The sequence below is a fragment of the Mytilus galloprovincialis genome, chromosome 12 (assembly GCF_965363235.1).
Source record: "Mytilus galloprovincialis chromosome 12, xbMytGall1.hap1.1, whole genome shotgun sequence".
Taxonomy (NCBI): domain Eukaryota; kingdom Metazoa; phylum Mollusca; class Bivalvia; order Mytilida; family Mytilidae; genus Mytilus; species Mytilus galloprovincialis.
The window spans coordinates 45,660,223-45,677,023 of NC_134849.1; the positions used below are offsets into that span (position 1 = coordinate 45,660,223).

General features: G+C 30.6%; 1 long non-coding RNA gene across 2 annotated transcripts in view; it reads right to left on the reverse strand.

Annotated features, from left to right (window-relative positions):
- LOC143053937 (uncharacterized) overlaps positions 1–16,801 on the reverse strand; it is a 35,893-nt gene that overhangs the window by 1,083 nt on the left and 18,009 nt on the right. The window contains exon 2 of one of the 2 annotated variants that reach the window (XR_012971511.1): positions 1,452–1,630. This is a non-coding gene — a long non-coding RNA (uncharacterized LOC143053937). Of the gene's footprint in view, positions 1–1,451; positions 1,662–16,801 lie in introns of both variants that reach the window. The other variant, XR_012971510.1, reaches the window with a different exon arrangement.

Consider the following 16,801-nt stretch of genomic DNA (forward strand, 5'->3'; position numbering starts at 1 on the left):
TGTAAATAGTTGTCAAATGTACCATGCTTATAATTTGATAGGCGAGAAAACGAGAAAACATGTGCAGACAATACGGACTACTCTGTTTTATTTGACGAACCGGCTTATTTGTCAATACATATGGAGTGAAATAAAAGGTTTTTTTTTTAATTTTTAACAAAAAAAAAGTCAAATATGTTTTGGATTATATAGTTGGTGTTGTTAACTTGCTGTCTTAATTGTGTTATTGATCTAATATTCCCACGTGTCTTTCACGCAAATGAACATAATTGTAACTATGCGCGAATTCCATATGCAGACAGAAGGAATGTTATAAATAGATAAACTCATTAGATACCAGGACTGAAATTTTATATTTACGCCAGACGAGCGTCTACAAAAGACTCATCAGTGACTCTCGAATAAAAAAAATGTTAAAAAGGCCAAATAAAGAAACAGCTTCCAGTTATTTAACATTTATGTAAGATGCATTTGAATTGATAGAAGATTTACTTGTTAGCAAATCGAATATGCAAGAGCTTGTCTTTTGTACATTCATTTGTTTATTAACATATACGGTCTACAATTTTTAATGGGTCGACAAACTTTCATAAAATATACTCCGTTCTCACATGGAGTTTAAATTGTATTCTTGGGAAAATTAAACAAGTGAAATACCACAAATGCTTGTCGAAATTGAAACCCTAATTAATCATATTAATATTGATATTTTTTTCTTTTCCATTTACCATTGACAGAGACAATACATGTCTCTGTCATTGGTAATGTCACTACTAAAGTGCATTAACCACTTTCAAGGATGTCAACATGTTTTCAATTAATCAAATTAAAAACATAAAGAATCAAAACATTTGCATGTTTATAAAGCTATTGAACGAATATTGTCTCTAGTAGAATAGTTTAGACTATCTGTTGTTGGTACTATCTTTTTAAAATGTAATTAAGAATCATACATAATTAACAATATTACCAATTAGTGGACTTGTTAATTATTTAAACAGACATTATAGAACAAAATTAGTTTGAATATTAAATCAAAATAGACACATCGTGCTAGTCTGTGTAGTTTAATATATACTGTATTTGCTTATGTAAAAGGTATGAGACACAAGTTAATCAACCGTATGCAGTCTTCTCCCAGTCTTTAGACCACCCTATTTTTGTCGTTGATAAATCAATTTAAAAAAAAGAAATTATCTTACTGAAAGAAACTTGCTTTTTAATGGAATTTGATGCGACTGTCATACAAGTGAGAGGTTATGCGCTATAAAACCAGGTTCAATCCACCATGTTCTACATTTGAAAATGCCTGTACCAAGTCAGGATTATGACAGTTGTTGTCCATTCGTTTGGTGTGTTTTATCATTTGATTTTGCCATGTGATTATGGACTTTCTGTTTTGAATTTTCCTCGGAGTTCGGTAATTTTGTGATTTTACTTTTTGTACTTACATATATTTCCTGTCTTTGACTTTCAGAAAGCACACCATGGTTATGTAGTTTTTGTACAAATTTGTCGCCATCTACATTGTCGTAAAATTCATGTCGGCAGTTGTATAGAGATTGTCGCTCAAATTCATCCATCATTCAGCCGTACCAATGAATTTTGGGACTATTTATGTACCATGTCACTGCAGCAAAAACAAGATCTCCATATGGCGGCTGAATATATTATTTGATAATTATATTACATTTATACTTCAATATAATACGTTGTTTTGATTGGCTAACAGCAATCTTGCTCCATTCTGAATCATTTACCTCCATTTCAAAATGAAATGTATAAAAGTAAAACTTTATAGAATTAAGTCATGTTTTCGTGATCCTAGCAAAAAAAATGTAATTATAAGTAATGAACGTGTCTTTCGGTAATTTTATAGGGTTTTTAAAAGGTTGACTGTGCGCTTTATACAAAATATACTTCGTTCAACGCTTTTGCACTGCAATCTACAAAAAAAAACCATCCAATTCATAATTAAACGAGAGACAATTAACCCCTAGGGATCATATAACATGTTGTCATGCTAAAACGTTTTTGAGAAGAAGAAAAAGTCATCCATGAATGAAAACCTTTTTAATGCAAACGTTTGGTGTCCTTCGTTTATTTAATTTTTAAAGTACTTTTGAAAAAGAAGATGTGGTATGAAATTTGCCAATGAGACAACTCTGACTCCACAAGAGACCAAATGACACAGAAATTAACAACTATAGGTTACCGTACGGTTTCGTTTCAAAGCACTCATACAAATCAATTTGAGTGACAAGTACCTCCCCGCCATTGAGTGATAGATTAAATGAAAATTATCAAATCAGTTATCATCATCGTCATAATTGTCATAAACATCCATGAAATATTTGTCACTGAGAGTAAAGCAGCCAACACTCAGTCCCCATTTTTTTCGTTTAAGCAATTATTCGATCAATCAAACAATCAATCATTATCATAAAAACGAATCGACTGTTGTATTTACGACTACTTTGTTGAATTCAAAAATTATGGACAGAGCATAGAAATATGCATATAAATCCAATCTAATTTCATTCATAGTTGCTGAAACGAGCTAAATCTCCTGTGGACAGCAATATAGTATATAAAAATAAGCGAGTGCGGAGTTTTGATTTTAATTAGATGGCCCTAGAGTTCTAAAAGGTGCTCTGAAGACTGTTTTTTCACTAGCACAAAAAAAATGAAATGTAAAATTAAACGAAACATATTTTTTGTAATATGAAAGATTTGATGGGCACCTCACTGCAGTGGTTATAATCGCTGTTGATTGTGACATATGATATTGTAAAACTTTTAAAAACTTTTGAAAACGTTTGTAATATTAACTGTACTTTTAGTAAAAATGATATTAAGAATATTGAAAGTAATGTTTTTGATATGTACAAGAGAAAATGGTGTAATGATTTAAACACAAATGATCGCAGTAAACTGCGTACCTATAGATTATTTAAGCAAGAATATTATAAAAAACATTATTTAAGTGTTCATATGCAAGGAAAATATAAAAGCGCCTTTGCTAAATTTCGATGTGGTGTGGCGCCGATTAGAATTGAAACAGGCAGATATGAAGGGGTTTTAAGTGAAAATAGATTTTGTTTTAATGATTCATGTATGCAACAGAAACTCATTGAAGATGAGAAACATGTTTTACTCAAATGCCCTTTATATTCACATGCAAGACAAGAGGTTTTTACTAGAGCAGTTTCTTTTAATTTTGGTTTTTTAGACTTAAATGATGATGAAAAATTTATATTTTTATTTACAAATGAAAATTTGTGCTTTTATTGTGCCAAAATCTGCCATGATATTTTAATTCAAAGGAAGAATGTTTTATATCGATAAAAATGTTTTGTATTTTTATCGAGCTGTCCTTTTTTTATGTAAAAGTCTCTCATAACTCTTTTGAGAGTGGCTCTCGAATGTTTTTAAGATTGCTTTGTACTTTTAATTAAAACATGTTGTATATATTGTATTCATGTTTGTATTGTACATGTAGAGAGGTGAGACTATAATAAAATATTTGATTTGATTTGATTTGATTTGTAATACATGGAGGTCATGGTACTTCTTAACTTATTAGAATAAAAAGTAATACTCAATAAAAAAAATGCTTTGAAAAATGTTTACGCGAATATGTTAATTGGTACCGACATAAATAATAAAACAATATTCCATCTTTCATCTTCGAAATTACCCATAACAATGTTAGTTGTTATTTGCTTTGAACTATAGCTGCCAGTAACTGAGAGTACTCTCAGTTCTGTTCTTAGTATCTTTTTGTTGTTGTGACGTCCAAGTATCCGGCCATGTCCACTCTGTGTTTTTGATAGATGTATTTCAATTTGTATCCATATGATTTGTATAGTTTGTTCTTACGTTTGTTCTGCCACACCATGCACTGTCCTAGGTTTGTGGAGGATTATACATCCGCTTTCATTTTCACCCCACCATATGATGCGTGTATGTACCTGTCCCAAGCTCGGTCCCAAGTCAGGAAGGAGCCTGTAATTCAGTCTCAAGTTGTCGTTTGTTGCTGTGATGAAATACATATATTTGTTTTTTGTTTATTATTTTGTACATACATTAGTCCGTTAGTTTCTCTTTTGAATTGTTTTACATTTGTTATTTCGGTGCCTTTTATAGCTGACTATGCGGTATGTTCTTTGCTCGTTGCTATAGACCGTGCGGTGACCTTAAATCGTTAATTTCCCTGTTCTCTTGAGAGGAGTCTCTCGATCATTGCAATCATCTTCACCGTGGGTAACCTTTTAAACGAGTTTGAATATATGTATAAACAAAAATTGTGTTCCTAGTCCCCCTAGTCCCCCCTCCGAAATAAAACGTGAATATTAATTTTAAATAGCTGGTCCGAGTACACAGTTATTTCGTAGTGCATTTCTTTTAGACAATAAATGAAAATTAAAAAAAACCCACCTGCGCTTTCTCAATAATATTTTTACAGTGTGTTGTACTACTTTTGGGACAAATTATATCAAAATTATAGAAAACTTCATCAGCTCTAACTCAAAATATGGACAATCTTATGTTAAGGGGGTCTTGAAATCTTTTGACAGCTTCCGAAGTGCTAATTTTTGACCTTTTTCAGCTGGACCTAATCACTACTTTACATTAATATTTATGACCCAACTTTTTTTACAGTGTCATTTCACCCCCCAACTTGCTATATGAGGCATAAAACATGGAGAAATAAATTTGGAAGGGGTATAACAAAAATTGGCAAGTAACACACTGTCCACACTAAGGACTATATTCGTGGACAACGAAAATCAAAGGACGATAACTGTGTACTCGGACCTAATAGGATAGAAAAAGTTGACCAATCTTAATAAAACTTGGCATGACTAAAGCTTAATATATTACAAGACTGCTTACAAAGTTTCATAGCAATAGGATATATATTATAGACAATATGATTAATTCTATATTCAACTTTGCGTGTTAAATTTAGACGTTAAAATTGAGAAATTTCAACTATCAACATTTGGGGCTTATAAAATTTAAATATTGCAAAAAAATACTTTTAAAATGCCTTAATATATAATATATCATGTATTTAAAGCAATAGAGTACTCATTTGTTATATCAGACTTAGCATAATTTTTCAAAAGTCAAATTTATATGAGCCTGTGCCTAAAAATGGAGGTTTTCCAATGAAGCGGGCCTTACATGAAGATGTAATATTTTCCAGCAATTTTAAGTTTGTGAAGCTTTTTGATTATAAATAATCCTTACATATGTACTTAATGTACTTTAAATGGAAAGAAAACTTACAAATAACATATCATATTAGTTTAAAAGGGTCTTAGGCCAAGTAAGACTAAAATTAATTTAGGGTCAATTTAGGCCGTAGCACATATTTACATTTAAAAATGCATATTGAAGTTATAGGAAATAAAAATTTGTGTCTTTTCTATCATTTCTATACTCAGGTGACATGATACAATAAATCTGAGCACAAAAAGGCTCTTACATTCAACTTTTTTAGTAGACAGTATGGTCTGATACAAAGATTTTTCACTTTTTAGTGAAAAACTTGCATGCAATTTTAGTCTCAACAGGCTTATATTTGAACCACATGCTATCCTACAGAGGTAAAGAAAGATATTATGTGAAATGAAACAGGTACAAAAGACATTGTTAAGTGCTTTTTATACAAATTTATTGAGGTATTTATTATGGACTTCAACTTTTATGTGCCATGCTCCTCACATTTAACTTGATCCAAACAGGGCGTTAGACGAGGGTCATTTATACAACACATTTTGCTCATATTTTCTGAGATAATCTTCTTTTCTGTAGATTCAGAGTTCACAAATGAGTAATAAAACTGGATTAAAGCATAGAAACACAAAAATTGACACATGAAAACATGTCAGATAGAAAGTCAGAATGCCACTTATGCATCAAAATTGAAAAAGCTATGAAATGCTTATTTTGACCATATAATGCCAAAATTGGTCATTTTTGCAGAAATTCTATCAAATAAAAGTTTAAATCCTTTAGTTTTATGCTATTTGACAAATTGGCACCATCAAATCATTCAGGGAAGTTGCCAAAGTACAGATTCTATATTTCCTGATTTCACCTCTTAGGTCCGAGTACACAGTTATTTCGTAGTGCATTTCTTTTAGACAATAAATGAAAATTAAAAAAAACCCACCTGCGCTTTCTCAATAATATTTTTACAGTGTGTTGTACTACTTTTGGGACAAATTATATCAAAATTATAGAAAACTTCATCAGCTCTAACTCAAAATATGGACAATCTTATGTTAAGGGGGTCTTGAAATCTTTTGACAGCTTCCGAAGTGCTAATTTTTGACCTTTTTCAGCTGGACCTAATCACTACTTTACATTAATATTTATGACCCAACTTTTTTTACAGTGTCATTTCACCCCCCAACTTGCTATATGAGGCATAAAACATGGAGAAATAAATTTGGAAGGGGTATAACAAAAATTGGCAAGTAACACACTGTCCACACTAAGGACTATATTCGTGGACAACGAAAATCAAAGGACGATAACTGTGTACTCGGACCTAATAGGATAGAAAAAGTTGACCAATCTTAATAAAACTTGGCATGACTAAAGCTTAATATATTACAAGACTGCTTACAAAGTTTCATAGCAATAGGATATATATTATAGACAATATGATTAATTCTATATTCAACTTTGCGTGTTAAATTTAGACGTTAAAATTGAGAAATTTCAACTATCAACATTTGGGGCTTATAAAATTTAAATATTGCAAAAAAATACTTTTAAAATGCCTTAATATATAATATATCATGTATTTAAAGCAATAGAGTACTCATTTGTTATATCAGACTTAGCATAATTTTTCAAAAGTCAAATTTATATGAGCCTGTGCCTAAAAATGGAGGTTTTCCAATGAAGCGGGCCTTACATGAAGATGTAATATTTTCCAGCAATTTTAAGTTTGTGAAGCTTTTTGATTATAAATAATCCTTACATATGTACTTAATGTACTTTAAATGGAAAGAAAACTTACAAATAACATATCATATTAGTTTAAAAGGGTCTTAGGCCAAGTAAGACTAAAATTAATTTAGGGTCAATTTAGGCCGTAGCACATATTTACATTTAAAAATGCATATTGAAGTTATAGGAAATAAAAATTTGTGTCTTTTCTATCATTTCTATACTCAGGTGACATGATACAATAAATCTGAGCACAAAAAGGCTCTTACATTCAACTTTTTTAGTAGACAGTATGGTCTGATACAAAGATTTTTCACTTTTTAGTGAAAAACTTGCATGCAATTTTAGTCTCAACAGGCTTATATTTGAACCACATGCTATCCTACAGAGGTAAAGAAAGATATTATGTGAAATGAAACAGGTACAAAAGACATTGTTAAGTGCTTTTTATACAAATTTATTGAGGTATTTATTATGGACTTCAACTTTTATGTGCCATGCTCCTCACATTTAACTTGATCCAAACAGGGCGTTAGACGAGGGTCATTTATACAACACATTTTGCTCATATTTTCTGAGATAATCTTCTTTTCTGTAGATTCAGAGTTCACAAATGAGTAATAAAACTGGATTAAAGCATAGAAACACAAAAATTGACACATGAAAACATGTCAGATAGAAAGTCAGAATGCCACTTATGCATCAAAATTGAAAAAGCTATGAAATGCTTATTTTGACCATATAATGCCAAAATTGGTCATTTTTGCAGAAATTCTATCAAATAAAAGTTTAAATCCTTTAGTTTTATGCTATTTGACAAATTGGCACCATCAAATCATTCAGGGAAGTTGCCAAAGTACAGATTCTATATTTCCTGATTTCACCTCTTAGGTCCGAGTACACAGTTATTTCGTAGTGCATTTCTTTTAGACAATAAATGAAAATTAAAAAAAACCCACCTGCGCTTTCTCAATAATATTTTTACAGTGTGTTGTACTACTTTTGGGACAAATTATATCAAAATTATAGAAAACTTCATCAGCTCTAACTCAAAATATGGACAATCTTATGTTAAGGGGGTCTTGAAATCTTTTGACAGCTTCCGAAGTGCTAATTTTTGACCTTTTTCAGCTGGACCTAATCACTACTTTACATTAATATTTATGACCCAACTTTTTTTACAGTGTCATTTCACCCCCCAACTTGCTATATGAGGCATAAAACATGGAGAAATAAATTTGGAAGGGGTATAACAAAAATTGGCAAGTAACACACTGTCCACACTAAGGACTATATTCGTGGACAACGAAAATCAAAGGACGATAACTGTGTACTCGGACCTAATAGGATAGAAAAAGTTGACCAATCTTAATAAAACTTGGCATGACTAAAGCTTAATATATTACAAGACTGCTTACAAAGTTTCATAGCAATAGGATATATATTATAGACAATATGATTAATTCTATATTCAACTTTGCGTGTTAAATTTAGACGTTAAAATTGAGAAATTTCAACTATCAACATTTGGGGCTTATAAAATTTAAATATTGCAAAAAAATACTTTTAAAATGCCTTAATATATAATATATCATGTATTTAAAGCAATAGAGTACTCATTTGTTATATCAGACTTAGCATAATTTTTCAAAAGTCAAATTTATATGAGCCTGTGCCTAAAAATGGAGGTTTTCCAATGAAGCGGGCCTTACATGAAGATGTAATATTTTCCAGCAATTTTAAGTTTGTGAAGCTTTTTGATTATAAATAATCCTTACATATGTACTTAATGTACTTTAAATGGAAAGAAAACTTACAAATAACATATCATATTAGTTTAAAAGGGTCTTAGGCCAAGTAAGACTAAAATTAATTTAGGGTCAATTTAGGCCGTAGCACATATTTACATTTAAAAATGCATATTGAAGTTATAGGAAATAAAAATTTGTGTCTTTTCTATCATTTCTATACTCAGGTGACATGATACAATAAATCTGAGCACAAAAAGGCTCTTACATTCAACTTTTTTAGTAGACAGTATGGTCTGATACAAAGATTTTTCACTTTTTAGTGAAAAACTTGCATGCAATTTTAGTCTCAACAGGCTTATATTTGAACCACATGCTATCCTACAGAGGTAAAGAAAGATATTATGTGAAATGAAACAGGTACAAAAGACATTGTTAAGTGCTTTTTATACAAATTTATTGAGGTATTTATTATGGACTTCAACTTTTATGTGCCATGCTCCTCACATTTAACTTGATCCAAACAGGGCGTTAGACGAGGGTCATTTATACAACACATTTTGCTCATATTTTCTGAGATAATCTTCTTTTCTGTAGATTCAGAGTTCACAAATGAGTAATAAAACTGGATTAAAGCATAGAAACACAAAAATTGACACATGAAAACATGTCAGATAGAAAGTCAGAATGCCACTTATGCATCAAAATTGAAAAAGCTATGAAATGCTTATTTTGACCATATAATGCCAAAATTGGTCATTTTTGCAGAAATTCTATCAAATAAAAGTTTAAATCCTTTAGTTTTATGCTATTTGACAAATTGGCACCATCAAATCATTCAGGGAAGTTGCCAAAGTACAGATTCTATATTTCCTGATTTCACCTCTTAGGTCCGAGTACACAGTTATTTCGTAGTGCATTTCTTTTAGACAATAAATGAAAATTAAAAAAAACCCACCTGCGCTTTCTCAATAATATTTTTACAGTGTGTTGTACTACTTTTGGGACAAATTATATCAAAATTATAGAAAACTTCATCAGCTCTAACTCAAAATATGGACAATCTTATGTTAAGGGGGTCTTGAAATCTTTTGACAGCTTCCGAAGTGCTAATTTTTGACCTTTTTCAGCTGGACCTAATCACTACTTTACATTAATATTTATGACCCAACTTTTTTTACAGTGTCATTTCACCCCCCAACTTGCTATATGAGGCATAAAACATGGAGAAATAAATTTGGAAGGGGTATAACAAAAATTGGCAAGTAACACACTGTCCACACTAAGGACTATATTCGTGGACAACGAAAATCAAAGGACGATAACTGTGTACTCGGACCTAATAGGATAGAAAAAGTTGACCAATCTTAATAAAACTTGGCATGACTAAAGCTTAATATATTACAAGACTGCTTACAAAGTTTCATAGCAATAGGATATATATTATAGACAATATGATTAATTCTATATTCAACTTTGCGTGTTAAATTTAGACGTTAAAATTGAGAAATTTCAACTATCAACATTTGGGGCTTATAAAATTTAAATATTGCAAAAAAATACTTTTAAAATGCCTTAATATATAATATATCATGTATTTAAAGCAATAGAGTACTCATTTGTTATATCAGACTTAGCATAATTTTTCAAAAGTCAAATTTATATGAGCCTGTGCCTAAAAATGGAGGTTTTCCAATGAAGCGGGCCTTACATGAAGATGTAATATTTTCCAGCAATTTTAAGTTTGTGAAGCTTTTTGATTATAAATAATCCTTACATATGTACTTAATGTACTTTAAATGGAAAGAAAACTTACAAATAACATATCATATTAGTTTAAAAGGGTCTTAGGCCAAGTAAGACTAAAATTAATTTAGGGTCAATTTAGGCCGTAGCACATATTTACATTTAAAAATGCATATTGAAGTTATAGGAAATAAAAATTTGTGTCTTTTCTATCATTTCTATACTCAGGTGACATGATACAATAAATCTGAGCACAAAAAGGCTCTTACATTCAACTTTTTTAGTAGACAGTATGGTCTGATACAAAGATTTTTCACTTTTTAGTGAAAAACTTGCATGCAATTTTAGTCTCAACAGGCTTATATTTGAACCACATGCTATCCTACAGAGGTAAAGAAAGATATTATGTGAAATGAAACAGGTACAAAAGACATTGTTAAGTGCTTTTTATACAAATTTATTGAGGTATTTATTATGGACTTCAACTTTTATGTGCCATGCTCCTCACATTTAACTTGATCCAAACAGGGCGTTAGACGAGGGTCATTTATACAACACATTTTGCTCATATTTTCTGAGATAATCTTCTTTTCTGTAGATTCAGAGTTCACAAATGAGTAATAAAACTGGATTAAAGCATAGAAACACAAAAATTGACACATGAAAACATGTCAGATAGAAAGTCAGAATGCCACTTATGCATCAAAATTGAAAAAGCTATGAAATGCTTATTTTGACCATATAATGCCAAAATTGGTCATTTTTGCAGAAATTCTATCAAATAAAAGTTTAAATCCTTTAGTTTTATGCTATTTGACAAATTGGCACCATCAAATCATTCAGGGAAGTTGCCAAAGTACAGATTCTATATTTCCTGATTTCACCTCTTAGGTCCGAGTACACAGTTATTTCGTAGTGCATTTCTTTTAGACAATAAATGAAAATTAAAAAAAACCCACCTGCGCTTTCTCAATAATATTTTTACAGTGTGTTGTACTACTTTTGGGACAAATTATATCAAAATTATAGAAAACTTCATCAGCTCTAACTCAAAATATGGACAATCTTATGTTAAGGGGGTCTTGAAATCTTTTGACAGCTTCCGAAGTGCTAATTTTTGACCTTTTTCAGCTGGACCTAATCACTACTTTACATTAATATTTATGACCCAACTTTTTTTACAGTGTCATTTCACCCCCCAACTTGCTATATGAGGCATAAAACATGGAGAAATAAATTTGGAAGGGGTATAACAAAAATTGGCAAGTAACACACTGTCCACACTAAGGACTATATTCGTGGACAACGAAAATCAAAGGACGATAACTGTGTACTCGGACCTAATAGGATAGAAAAAGTTGACCAATCTTAATAAAACTTGGCATGACTAAAGCTTAATATATTACAAGACTGCTTACAAAGTTTCATAGCAATAGGATATATATTATAGACAATATGATTAATTCTATATTCAACTTTGCGTGTTAAATTTAGACGTTAAAATTGAGAAATTTCAACTATCAACATTTGGGGCTTATAAAATTTAAATATTGCAAAAAAATACTTTTAAAATGCCTTAATATATAATATATCATGTATTTAAAGCAATAGAGTACTCATTTGTTATATCAGACTTAGCATAATTTTTCAAAAGTCAAATTTATATGAGCCTGTGCCTAAAAATGGAGGTTTTCCAATGAAGCGGGCCTTACATGAAGATGTAATATTTTCCAGCAATTTTAAGTTTGTGAAGCTTTTTGATTATAAATAATCCTTACATATGTACTTAATGTACTTTAAATGGAAAGAAAACTTACAAATAACATATCATATTAGTTTAAAAGGGTCTTAGGCCAAGTAAGACTAAAATTAATTTAGGGTCAATTTAGGCCGTAGCACATATTTACATTTAAAAATGCATATTGAAGTTATAGGAAATAAAAATTTGTGTCTTTTCTATCATTTCTATACTCAGGTGACATGATACAATAAATCTGAGCACAAAAAGGCTCTTACATTCAACTTTTTTAGTAGACAGTATGGTCTGATACAAAGATTTTTCACTTTTTAGTGAAAAACTTGCATGCAATTTTAGTCTCAACAGGCTTATATTTGAACCACATGCTATCCTACAGAGGTAAAGAAAGATATTATGTGAAATGAAACAGGTACAAAAGACATTGTTAAGTGCTTTTTATACAAATTTATTGAGGTATTTATTATGGACTTCAACTTTTATGTGCCATGCTCCTCACATTTAACTTGATCCAAACAGGGCGTTAGACGAGGGTCATTTATACAACACATTTTGCTCATATTTTCTGAGATAATCTTCTTTTCTGTAGATTCAGAGTTCACAAATGAGTAATAAAACTGGATTAAAGCATAGAAACACAAAAATTGACACATGAAAACATGTCAGATAGAAAGTCAGAATGCCACTTATGCATCAAAATTGAAAAAGCTATGAAATGCTTATTTTGACCATATAATGCCAAAATTGGTCATTTTTGCAGAAATTCTATCAAATAAAAGTTTAAATCCTTTAGTTTTATGCTATTTGACAAATTGGCACCATCAAATCATTCAGGGAAGTTGCCAAAGTACAGATTCTATATTTCCTGATTTCACCTCTTAGGTCCGAGTACACAGTTATTTCGTAGTGCATTTCTTTTAGACAATAAATGAAAATTAAAAAAAACCCACCTGCGCTTTCTCAATAATATTTTTACAGTGTGTTGTACTACTTTTGGGACAAATTATATCAAAATTATAGAAAACTTCATCAGCTCTAACTCAAAATATGGACAATCTTATGTTAAGGGGGTCTTGAAATCTTTTGACAGCTTCCGAAGTGCTAATTTTTGACCTTTTTCAGCTGGACCTAATCACTACTTTACATTAATATTTATGACCCAACTTTTTTTACAGTGTCATTTCACCCCCCAACTTGCTATATGAGGCATAAAACATGGAGAAATAAATTTGGAAGGGGTATAACAAAAATTGGCAAGTAACACACTGTCCACACTAAGGACTATATTCGTGGACAACGAAAATCAAAGGACGATAACTGTGTACTCGGACCTAATAGGATAGAAAAAGTTGACCAATCTTAATAAAACTTGGCATGACTAAAGCTTAATATATTACAAGACTGCTTACAAAGTTTCATAGCAATAGGATATATATTATAGACAATATGATTAATTCTATATTCAACTTTGCGTGTTAAATTTAGACGTTAAAATTGAGAAATTTCAACTATCAACATTTGGGGCTTATAAAATTTAAATATTGCAAAAAAATACTTTTAAAATGCCTTAATATATAATATATCATGTATTTAAAGCAATAGAGTACTCATTTGTTATATCAGACTTAGCATAATTTTTCAAAAGTCAAATTTATATGAGCCTGTGCCTAAAAATGGAGGTTTTCCAATGAAGCGGGCCTTACATGAAGATGTAATATTTTCCAGCAATTTTAAGTTTGTGAAGCTTTTTGATTATAAATAATCCTTACATATGTACTTAATGTACTTTAAATGGAAAGAAAACTTACAAATAACATATCATATTAGTTTAAAAGGGTCTTAGGCCAAGTAAGACTAAAATTAATTTAGGGTCAATTTAGGCCGTAGCACATATTTACATTTAAAAATGCATATTGAAGTTATAGGAAATAAAAATTTGTGTCTTTTCTATCATTTCTATACTCAGGTGACATGATACAATAAATCTGAGCACAAAAAGGCTCTTACATTCAACTTTTTTAGTAGACAGTATGGTCTGATACAAAGATTTTTCACTTTTTAGTGAAAAACTTGCATGCAATTTTAGTCTCAACAGGCTTATATTTGAACCACATGCTATCCTACAGAGGTAAAGAAAGATATTATGTGAAATGAAACAGGTACAAAAGACATTGTTAAGTGCTTTTTATACAAATTTATTGAGGTATTTATTATGGACTTCAACTTTTATGTGCCATGCTCCTCACATTTAACTTGATCCAAACAGGGCGTTAGACGAGGGTCATTTATACAACACATTTTGCTCATATTTTCTGAGATAATCTTCTTTTCTGTAGATTCAGAGTTCACAAATGAGTAATAAAACTGGATTAAAGCATAGAAACACAAAAATTGACACATGAAAACATGTCAGATAGAAAGTCAGAATGCCACTTATGCATCAAAATTGAAAAAGCTATGAAATGCTTATTTTGACCATATAATGCCAAAATTGGTCATTTTTGCAGAAATTCTATCAAATAAAAGTTTAAATCCTTTAGTTTTATGCTATTTGACAAATTGGCACCATCAAATCATTCAGGGAAGTTGCCAAAGTACAGATTCTATATTTCCTGATTTCACCTCTTAGGTCCGAGTACACAGTTATTTCGTAGTGCATTTCTTTTAGACAATAAATGAAAATTAAAAAAAACCCACCTGCGCTTTCTCAATAATATTTTTACAGTGTGTTGTACTACTTTTGGGACAAATTATATCAAAATTATAGAAAACTTCATCAGCTCTAACTCAAAATATGGACAATCTTATGTTAAGGGGGTCTTGAAATCTTTTGACAGCTTCCGAAGTGCTAATTTTTGACCTTTTTCAGCTGGACCTAATCACTACTTTACATTAATATTTATGACCCAACTTTTTTTACAGTGTCATTTCACCCCCCAACTTGCTATATGAGGCATAAAACATGGAGAAATAAATTTGGAAGGGGTATAACAAAAATTGGCAAGTAACACACTGTCCACACTAAGGACTATATTCGTGGACAACGAAAATCAAAGGACGATAACTGTGTACTCGGACCTAATAGGATAGAAAAAGTTGACCAATCTTAATAAAACTTGGCATGACTAAAGCTTAATATATTACAAGACTGCTTACAAAGTTTCATAGCAATAGGATATATATTATAGACAATATGATTAATTCTATATTCAACTTTGCGTGTTAAATTTAGACGTTAAAATTGAGAAATTTCAACTATCAACATTTGGGGCTTATAAAATTTAAATATTGCAAAAAAATACTTTTAAAATGCCTTAATATATAATATATCATGTATTTAAAGCAATAGAGTACTCATTTGTTATATCAGACTTAGCATAATTTTTCAAAAGTCAAATTTATATGAGCCTGTGCCTAAAAATGGAGGTTTTCCAATGAAGCGGGCCTTACATGAAGATGTAATATTTTCCAGCAATTTTAAGTTTGTGAAGCTTTTTGATTATAAATAATCCTTACATATGTACTTAATGTACTTTAAATGGAAAGAAAACTTACAAATAACATATCATATTAGTTTAAAAGGGTCTTAGGCCAAGTAAGACTAAAATTAATTTAGGGTCAATTTAGGCCGTAGCACATATTTACATTTAAAAATGCATATTGAAGTTATAGGAAATAAAAATTTGTGTCTTTTCTATCATTTCTATACTCAGGTGACATGATACAATAAATCTGAGCACAAAAAGGCTCTTACATTCAACTTTTTTAGTAGACAGTATGGTCTGATACAAAGATTTTTCACTTTTTAGTGAAAAACTTGCATGCAATTTTAGTCTCAACAGGCTTATATTTGAACCACATGCTATCCTACAGAGGTAAAGAAAGATATTATGTGAAATGAAACAGGTACAAAAGACATTGTTAAGTGCTTTTTATACAAATTTATTGAGGTATTTATTATGGACTTCAACTTTTATGTGCCATGCTCCTCACATTTAACTTGATCCAAACAGGGCGTTAGACGAGGGTCATTTATACAACACATTTTGCTCATATTTTCTGAGATAATCTTCTTTTCTGTAGATTCAGAGTTCACAAATGAGTAATAAAACTGGATTAAAGCATAGAAACACAAAAATTGACACATGAAAACATGTCAGATAGAAAGTCAGAATGCCACTTATGCATCAAAATTGAAAAAGCTATGAAATGCTTATTTTGACCATATAATGCCAAAATTGGTCATTTTTGCAGAAATTCTATCAAATAAAAGTTTAAATCCTTTAGTTTTATGCTATTTGACAAATTGGCACCATCAAATCATTCAGGGAAGTTGCCAAAGTACAGATTCTATATTTCCTGATTTCACCTCTTAGGTCCGAGTACACAGTTATTTCGTAGTGCATTTCTTTTAGACAATAAATGAAAATTAAAAAAAACCCACCTGCGCTTTCTCAATAATATTTTTACAGTGTGTTGTACTACTTTTGGGACAAATTATATCAAAATTATAGAAAACTTCATCAGCTCTAACTCAAAATATGGACAATCTTATGTTAAGGGGGTCTTGAAATCT